General features: G+C 39.9%; 1 pseudogene; it reads right to left on the reverse strand.

The window, feature by feature from the left end:
* Positions 1 to 9,351: 9,351 nt before the first annotated feature.
* LOC118650510 lies at positions 9,352 to 10,206 on the reverse strand (annotated as a pseudogene).
* Between the last annotated feature and the right edge of the window lie 258 nt (positions 10,207 to 10,464).

The following is a 10,464-nucleotide window of genomic DNA, read 5'->3' on the forward strand; positions in this document are numbered from 1 at the left end:
ATACAGAATTTGTTTAGTCCTTTTCCAGCTTGTTAAAAGGGAAAAAGGTTTTCTTGTATTTGCTTAGGAAGCAAAAGTTCTATAAATGGTTGAAATAATTATATATTGTGTTATTTTAATCAGCTACTTAATTACTTAAAAAAGTGATCTTTTGTGGGAAGATAGTGGGAACTGAAGTTTTGCTAGCCTATGTTTGTGTTTTATACCCTTTTGTCACTTTGAATGAATAAATAGTCTAATACTGTTTAATAATAATAATAATAATATATAATAACTTTTTGATAAAATAAGTTTGACAATCTTTCCAGAGTTTAAATTTTAAGAAACTTTTTTGACATAGAATTGGCTTTAGATCATTTTGATAGGCCCTAGAATGCCTCAAGGATTTGTTTTCTTTCTTTATGAAAGAAAACTTTATACTTAAGGTACATGGGAAGGTTTGTCAAATAAAGAAATGATAATTATATTTTATTTATATATGCATATTAAATAGATTCTGATATGCTTTGCTTATAACCATTGTTACTTATAATATTGTGAAATATTGTGCTTTGCAGAAAGGATACGATTCCATGTTGTTTGCAATATAATCAAATCCATAACTATGTCATTTTAAATTTCTTCTTGCAATTTAGAGACAGTCACTGTTTTGTTATAATGCATTTGGAAAAATGTTACATCTTCTGTACATTTTCTGAGGGATCCATGGAAAGTTCTCTAATATTTTCAGATCATCCCTTTCAAACTGGATGAAAATTAATAGAACTCTATAGACTATCTGGATTTATAGACATACTAGCAGAAAAAATCAGGAGAAATAAAAAATGATGGGGCTGAATGAACTGAAAATAATTATAGTTTTTGTAACTTTTGTTGAAAGTATTGCTGATTCTTAAACGTTTTGTTTTTCAGATGTAAGGAAGCATTTTTAAAGCAATTTGGTAAATTATTTTTTTCTCCCTACCTGATCCCTCCAATATTTGGCAATTCTTAGTGAGTGAGTCATGGCAATGCATTTCTTTGCATGAATTCAGTAAGACCATTTTCCAGTTGTGGTTTTATTAACCAAGACTTTGTAATGTCATGCCTAACATGCCTGGACTCTGGATGTCACCAGAAAGCTTTAAGGAATGAAGGCAATGTGAGCACCTTGGAGAAAGCCTGATATCTTGCTTGGTCACATGGTTCATGGCAATCTTTCCAAAGGAACGAAGGTTACTTTCCTGAAAGATGGCAAGGAAGGAACATCAAGACATCTTTGGGGACCTCAGCTTGAGGAATGCATTTCTTTGCATGAATTCAGTACAGGTGTACAGGTATTGCAAGAAAACCTAATATCAGCTAGGTGTCACAGCTTCTTTGTACTGCAGGGCTAATTAAAGCTCAAACATGAGATTCCAGCAAAGCATTTTTTTAAAAAAACCTGTATGAGCAACTGTTATTCTTACTGTGTTCATGCAAATAATCAGGCTGAACTGCAACTAGACTTAATACACTAAGTAAATTGGTCTTAATTTGGCTCCTTACTAAAAATGAGGGTGACTTTTAGGAGGAAAAAATATATTTCGACAGGGAATTATTATAACTGAAATTCTTTTCCCTCCACCAGACCGTTTGTTGTAATTTTTGCTGTTCTAACTTTTGCCCAATAATACTAAATTTTATAACACAGTTTGTCTCCACCAGGTTATAAGCCCTACTCACACTTAGAGAATACCGTCTGTAGACACCATTGCTACCTCCTTCTGTTCCCAGGCCTCATCATCCTCTGACAGAGAGCCAGGATCTCTTGGCTCTGAGAGAAGCCTTCATCCCTCTTCAGCATGAAGCAGTTTCAGAAGAGACTCTATACTCCTTTTCTATGAAAAAACTCAGAGCCAAGATCCTTGAGAGGGGTGTGTTAGGCAGTTACACAGACATAAGCAGAGCAAGGACGATGGGCCAACTGGAGGAGAAATGAACAGGACTCTGAGACATGCTTCTCACCACTCCAACTTCTCTGAAGCTGTCAATGGAGGAACCTATGTAGAATGGACCTTCACATTTTGCCTAATAGGAGTTGGGATACCTATTGCTAATATATATTTTTGGGCATGGGTGTTTTCTCTAAAGGTTGCTGCAGTAACTTCCTGTGGTGAATGTCTGACTTTTATCGAGTGTTCTAGTTTTTGTCTTTAAGTATCTAATAACTACATTATCGATTGTTCTGATAATTTCACCCTCCCATATAGTAATAGACATACTAAGCTGCCAGCCAGTTGATTTCTGATATGTGGGATAAATGTTTATTCATATATGCCTGCCAAGAGCATGGGGGGGGGGGGGGGCAGGGAGAGGAGGGCGGGCTTATTCCTTAGGATAACTGACAGTCTTTATGCTTCAGAAACATCACAGGGTCCAAACCAAAAGAGACCTTCTTATGGCCATGGCAACCAGACTGCAATGCCGATCTCCACCTATGGATTTCTGCTGAATATATTACTTTAACCATTTTCATTATGCTGGTAATGGTAGGCTCCCTTAATGTAGAAGTGACCCAGCTGACTTGTAGCATGGTAAAAGCCCTGAAAGCCACTTCCAGGGCTGTACATGGGATAAGTCAAGAGCTGAGCCAGGTCAGGGAGGCTGTTCTAGAAAATTGGGCAGCAATAGATTATTTGCTGTTGCAGCATACAACAGTTGTGAAGAATTTAAAGGAATTGTCAACATTTCTGACAATTCTCAATTGATAGAAAACAACATTCTACAAATTAGGAAAACCATCTCCAAGGTAAAACAATGAGAAGGGTCTTTTTGGAGTTGACTTATTCAACCTAACTTTCTGGCTATCAAACCTGTCTGGGTTGCTGGAATTTTTTAAAATTTTTCTCCCGGTTATTTTTTGTGGTTTGTAGTTTGATAGCTTGCTGCTGTATTCAATGTCTTCCTCTTTTGAGATCCTGCATTCATTGTATTCTGTCCCCAAGAACTGCTATCAAGGCAGAAGCAAATGCAGTCCAACAGGATGAGATTTTTCATCTAAAATTAATCTAATAGATATGAGATGATAAAAATAGCAGTGGGGAAATGATAGGAGCAGAAATAGAATATTGGGAAACCAGCTAGAATTGTAAGAAATATTAATCATGCTTTGTTAACCATGATTGTTTTATTCTGATTAAAGAAGCTAACTTGGCTGGCAGCTGCACTCAGGACCTGGGAGCTCACCTGGAAATAAAGCCCATCCTCCTCTTCAGGGAGCTGCCTATTATCATGGAAAGATTAACAACTTTGCTGCAGAAACCAGAATTGGCAGCCTTTTGAAGATCCCAGCCCTTTTTGCATATCACTAGCCCTTTGAAGATTCCCCAACCCAGTGCTTACCTGTTAACTGCCCATTTGGCATACCCTTTGGCTACTTCCCCATATAATCTTTGTACTTCTACCCAATATAAGCAGTCGGCTTATGGTGGGGTGCAGAGCAAATTTTTGTGGATGACCTGCTGCTCTCCTATACTGCCTGCAATACTGGTATTGGAATAAATGCTCATAATGACTCAACCCTGTCTCTGCTCAATTGGCTCAAGTAGTGACAGGCATCATGGATCCATTGTTTGTCCAGTTACACTGGGATGCCTGTTTCTCTGCTTCAGGTTCTTGGCTGCTTTATCAGGCTTTGGAAGTGGAAGGATTGTCTCTGTATAAACTGTTGGGGAGTTGACAATTTCAGCTTTTGCTTCCAGGCTCCTCTAGCACTTGGTTCCAAAAGCCTTATATCATTTTTTTTCTTTTCTGGGAGACGGAGAAGAGGGTTCTAGCTTGAAACTCTCCCACTCTGCCTCCCACTTTGACTTGAGCCTTATTGCTTATACCCTACCAGAGCAGCCTTAGCGTTCCTGGGACTACTCTTTGGAGAGGGAAGGGGCATATCCCTTCTTTTCTGCTTTTCTTTTGGTCTTTATAACTTTTGCTTTTGGCTTCATTCATTCACTACAAATGACTACTGAGCACCTACTAAGCCTCAGGATAAGAAATGAGAAACTACACTTGTCTTGGAGGAGTTCATAACCCTGAACTTGGCCCTATCGGATTTCAAACATTTTTATAAAGTTACAGTAATTTAGTGTTCTGTTGGCAAAGAGGGATACAAATCATGGGCTAAAACAGTACTCAGAAACACATATATGACATATATGAACATATGACATACTAAAATGTTTATTTCTTGCTCATTTTCTAATCTGATGTGGGGTAGGTGGCTATTCTCAGCCTTTCCCTACCATGTGGTAATTAAGGGATCCAGGCACCTTCTATTTTGTGGTGCTGTCATCTTCAGCACATGGTCTCCAAGGTCTTTGTGAAAGAGGGAGAGCAAATAGGTGACTGTGGAGTGATTCATGGCCAGACCTGGTAGTGGTGTACATCACTTCTGTCCATATCCATTGGCCAGCCACATGGTTCCAAAGCAACTCCTGAGAAAATGTGGTCTTTTTTTTTTTTTTTTTTTATAAATATATTTTATTGATTTTTTACAGAGAGGAAGGGAGAGAGATAGAGAGTTAGAAACATCGATGAGAGAGAAACATTGATCAGCTGCCTCCTGCACATCTCCTACTGGGGATATGCCCACAACCCAGGTACATGCCCTTGACCGGAATTGAACCTGGGACCTTTCAGTCCGCAGGCCGACGCTCTATCCACTGAGCCAAACCGGTTTTGGCGAAAATGTGGTCTTTATGCCTAAGAAAAGGAAACGGTATCAGTTGGCATCTAGCCTCTGTTGTCATAATTTACTAGGATAAAGAAATTGTTTGGCTTAGTTTTTATTAATTTAATTTTTTATGAAGAGCTCAAGCAAGATGAATAAAAAATATAAGAATTATTATTTTTTGTACAATTAAGTCTTTAATCTGTATAGCTTAATTTTTATTTTATTTTATTTTTTGTATTCCCATTATCCCTTCCCTTTGGCAACTATCAGCTTGTTCTCTATATCTGTGTGTCTCTGTTTATTTTATTATTTTTTTAGATTTTGCACATAATAAGTGAAACTATATGGTATTTGTCTTTGTCTGTCTGACTTATTTCACTTAGCATAAAACCCTCTAGGTTCATTCCTGGTTGTTATAAATGGCAAGATTTCATTCTTTTTATTTTATTGCTGAATAATATTCTACTATGTATGTGATATGTGTGTGTGTGTGTGTGTGTGTGTGTGTGTGTGTGTAATCTCCATATTCACCCATCTATTTTAATTTTATTGATTGAGAGAGAAAGAGATAGAAATATCAATTTGTTGTTCCACTTAATTATGTAGTCATTGGTTGATTCTTGTATGTGCCCTGACTGAGGATCAAACCTGCAACCTTGGTATATAAGGATGATGCTCTAACCAGCTCAGTTACCTGGCCAGGGCCTTCCATTCATCTGTTGATGGACATCTAGGTTGCTTCTGTATCTTGGCTATTACTAGTAATGCTACAATAAACATAGGGATGCACATATCTTTTCAAATTAGTGTTTTTGTTTTCTTTGGGTAAATACCCAGGAGTGGAATTTCTGGATTGTATAGCAGCTCTATTTTCCATACTGTTTTCCATAGTGGCTGCCCTAATTTACAAACCCATCATCAGTGTACAAGGGTTTCCTTTTCTTCGCATCCTCACCAGCACTTGTTATTTGTTGATTTATTGATGACTTAGTGGCCCCAGGCACAGATTCGTGCACATCAAAAGGAAGTTAATTAGAAGAAATATTTTAATATGGCTATTCACCCTTTCTCTATAATAGAAGTGTCAACCAATTCATGATCAACAATGACAGATGGAAACACACGCGTGAGATTGGTGCCAGCGAGAGCTTTATATGTATCGTGCATGCGTGAGTCAGCTTAGCCTTTTATATATACTATATAGAATAAACTTGCTTAATTAGACCTGCTTTCTGATTTAGCTAAACTTTTTCCAACCCAGTGAAGCACCCCAACTTCTTTTTCAGGTAATTGTCAGCAACACAGCAGTAAATATCAACACGAAGCAGATTATTATTATAGATCACGCAGGGAGAACAAAGGGTAAAATATTTAACTGCAGCAGTGTTTGACTATATTCTGCGCAGTGAGAAAACCTAAAGTCATTTTCAAGGTCCACCACTTCTTTTCAGTCGGGTCAAGTTTCTAAGCTTTCTAAATCTCCGTCTTCTGGCTAATGAAAAGAAAATAGGATTCCACCGAGTCTCCTGTCTCCCTATTCCAGGACATCTGTGCGGATCAAATGAGATGAGGCATAGGAAAACGCTTCACAGACATTTGGTTAAAGTGTGAAATGTTTGCACCTGGCTATAATGCAAGTCAGACACTTAGCCTATTAGCCTTTTATATATATAGATAGCCATTCTGACAGGTGTGAGGTGATAGCTCATTATGCTTTTAATTTGCATTTCCCTGATGATTAGTGATGCTGAACATTTTTTCATATGCTTGTTGGCCATCTGTCCTCTTTGGAGAAATGTCCTCTGTTTAGGTCTTCTGCCTATTTTTAAATTGGATTGTTTGTTTGGTGTTAAGATATAGGAATTCCTTATAGATTTTGAATATTAACCCCTTTTTGGATATATCATTTGCAAATATTTTCTCTCATTCAGTTGATTGCTTTTTCATTTTGTTGATAGTTTCCTTTGCTGTGCAAAAGCTCTTTAGTTTGATGTAGTCCCTTTGTTTATATTTCCTTTTGTTTCCCTCACCTGAGGAGACACCTCCTAAAGGATATTACTGAGTGCTAAGTCAAATGTGTTACTGCTTATGCTTCTAGGAGTTTTATGGTTTCTGGTCTTATTTTTAAGTCTTTAGTCCATTTTGAATTTATTTTTGTATAGTGTAAAAACATGCTCCAATTTTCATTTTTCTGCATGTATCCATTCAGTTTTCCCAACATCACTTATTAAAGAGACTATCTTTATCTCATTGTATATCCTTGCTTCCTTTGATGCAAAAATAGGTGATGAGACTATTAAGTCTAACTTTATTTTTTTAATTAATTAAATCTTTATTGTTCAGATTATTACATTTGTTCCTCTTTTTTCCCCCCATAACTCCCCTCCACTCAGTTCCCACCCCACCCTCCTCCCTGACTCCCCATCCACTGCCCTCATCCATAGGGGCACAATTTTTGTCCAGTCTCTTCCCGCATCCCCCTCACCCCTTCCCCCCCCCCCAAGAATAACCAGTCCATTCCCTTTCTATGCCCCTGATTCTATTATAATCACCAGTTCATTCTGTTCATCAGATTATTCACTTGATTTTCAGATTCACTTGTTGATAGATGTGTATTTGTTGTTCATAATTTGTATCTTTACCTTTTTCTTCTTCCTTTTCATAAAGGATACCTTTCAGCATTTCATATAATACTGGTTTGGTGGTGATGAACTCCTTTAGCTTTTCCTTATCTGTGAAGCTCTTTATCTGACCTTCAATTCTGAATGATAGCTTTGCTGGATAAAGTAATCTTGGTTGTAGGTTCTTGGCATTCATCACTTTGAATATTTCTTGCCACTCCCTTCTGGCCTGCAAAGTTTCTGTTAAGAAATCAGCTGACAGTCGTATGGGTACTCCCTTGTAGGTAACTGACTGTCTTTCTCTTGCTGCTTTTAAGATTCTCTCTTTGTCTTTTGCTCTTGGCATTTTAATTATGATGTGTCTTGGTGTGGTCCTCTTTGGATTCCTTTTGTTTGGGGTTCTCTGCGCTTCCTGGACCTGTAAGTCTATTTCTTTCACCAGGTAGGGGAAGTTTTCTGTCATTATTTCTTCAAATAGGTTTTCAATATCTTGCTCTCTCTCTTCTTCTGGCACCCCTATAATTCGGATGTTGGTACGCTTGAAGCTGTCCCAGAGGCTCCTTACACTATCTTCGTATTTTTGGATTCTTTTTTCATTTTGCTTTTCCGGTTGGGTGTTTTTTGCTTCTTCGTATTTCAAATCGTTGACTTGATTCTTGCAATCCTCTAGTCTGCTGTTGGGAGTCTGTATAATATTCTTTATTTCAGTCAGTGTATGCTTAATTTCTAGTTGGTCCTTTATCACAACCTCGAGGGTCTCAGATTTCTTGTAGATCTCATTAAGTTTATCGGCAGTTTCTAGAAAATTCTTAAAAAACCTTAAAAGTGTGGCTTTGAACTCTATATCCAGTAGTTTGCTTTCCTCCATTTCTGTCATTTGTGTCCTTTTTCTTTGTCTCCGCATTTTTTATGCTTCCCTGTGTTGATAAAGTGGTTTTCTGTGCTGGGTGTCTTCTGGGGCCCAGTGGTTCAGCCTCCCCAATTACCTGAGGAGGACACTCTTGGTGCACCCCCTTGTGGGCTTTGTGCACAGTCTTGTTGTAGTTAATCCTTGATTGTTGTAGGTATCACTGGGAGGAATTGACCTCCAGGCCAGCTGGCTGTGAGAATCAGCAGTGTCTGCAGTGGGAGAACTTCTGTGCTGGAGACACCCCTCTGGGGCAAGACTTGCTTCAATGGGGTTTTGGTGCTCACGGGGTTGCAAACTGGATGGTCCCACTCTGACCTCTGGGTTTCCTGGCTCCTGGATCGCTAGGGAGGTGCTAATCTAGCCTCTGCCTAAGGCTATCCAGCAAAAGCCTCCCTGCAGGGCTTGGGCGGGGCGGGTCCCACGGGATCAACAGGGCAGGGCTAGCAATTATGGCTGCTCTCAGTCTTGCCTTCAGAGGCTCTGCTTCTCAGTGTCCCGGTAATCACTGCAAGCCCCTTGGAGAGAAAGCTGCCCTCAAGTTCCAACCAATGCCAGACAGTCCCGCTTTTCCTGTATGAGTCTGGGTCCCTAGAGACTTGCCCGGAACTGGAGCTCAGAGCCTGAGACTCCCTCCTGATTGAAAACGACAACCGCGCCCTCAGCCGCCAACCCGCTCCGCATGCACCTCCACACCTTAGTATTTTACTTCCGTACTGCGCCTCCTCTGAGTCTCGGTATGCTTTTCTCTTTCCTTCTAGTTGTAGAATTTCCACTCAGCCAGCCTTCCTGTGGTTCTGGATGATGTCCATTCTGTCTTTTAGTTGTATTTTTGAAGTGGTTGTTCGAGGCAGCAAACTCCGGTGTTTACCTATGCTGCCATCTTGGTTTCTCCCTCTAAGTCTAACTTTAAATTAAAGCAATACACAAAGGCTTCTCCCACAAGGACAAGTTTTTTTATTTTTTCCTCATCAAAAACCAATTATGTCTCCAGCTGTAGCCTCAGTTTAAGCGGTTTTTAAAAAACAACAAACAACAAAAGTGAAAATTAAAAAAAAAAACACCCCAAATCTTGCCTGTGTCAGAGCCAAAGTAAAAAGGAAGTGGGTGCAGAGTCCCTGAAAGAGAAAACTCTAGAAGCAAGTGTGTGTGAGCACATTCAAGTCATGGGGTTAGAGATTATGAGTCCTTGGCAGTAGTTTCTTCCCTTCAATCACTGGGATGTCCATCTTGAGAGGCTTAAAGGTTGCTGGATCCTTGGCCAGTCAAGTGGCCTGCACATGGATCAGTTCCATTGGAGAAGGTTTCTGGGCTCCTCTGTAGGCCTAGGTGGCAAAACACCCTCCCAAATCAGATACTGGTCCAAAGAGATCCCATTTATCTTCCAGAATTAATGATGCTAAGATTTGGGCCAGGTGAGGCTGTGGAGGAGCCAGCAGAGAACCAGCATCTAAGCTTCTGCTTAGGGGAAGAGTTAGGGGTGGACTGGGCTGAGGCCAGCAGCTTCTCTTCTCTCATAATCTCTTCACTCTAGTTTTATTTTTTGGAGTTTTTCTGTCATTCAAAGTTACTTGGTCCCCTCAGTGGTAAGGACCTTGGGTGTTTATCCAGCATCTCTCTCCCTCTGTCCTGCCTGTTGTTCAAAATGCTGAATGCTCTCCTGGGTCTGTTTTTGTCATCAGAGAATACATGATGACATAGGTGGCTTTAGCCTTTACCATGAGACCCTTGTTCATATTGTCAATGACGGTGATACAATCATGACAGGAGAGAATATACTGCCTCTTTTTTCTCCACCCTGACAACGTGCTGATACTTGTGCTGTGGAATCACTGACTTCTAGGGGATGCTGCCCATGTCTGATGGTGGAATCACGGGCATTGGGTCCAGAGCATTATCATAGCTGAATGCCTGGTGGTACATCTCAGTGGTCGGGGCATCTTGCCTAGAGGCCCATTAAGTTCAAGAGGAGGCTTCTGATTTATCATGAAGCCATTGAAAGACTGGGATCTAGGTGCTTTTTCTATATGGATTTCAGAACTGAGTCCCTGCCACCAGAATGAAATGTGATGATTATGCTGACAGACAAGGCAAAATTGCTCAGGAAGAGTCTGTCCATTCCAGAGGGTCTGTCACCACTGAAATGCTGCCTAAAGCCCTATCTCCAGCACTAAAAGAGGCTTTGAGGACCTAAGACTTCCTAGAGGCTATGGTGAAGTCAGGACCCAAGCCATGGTGTAAGTGGC

This window comes from Myotis myotis, unplaced genomic scaffold (assembly GCF_014108235.1).
Source record: "Myotis myotis isolate mMyoMyo1 unplaced genomic scaffold, mMyoMyo1.p scaffold_m19_p_3, whole genome shotgun sequence".
Classification (NCBI taxonomy): Eukaryota; Metazoa; Chordata; class Mammalia; order Chiroptera; family Vespertilionidae; genus Myotis; species Myotis myotis.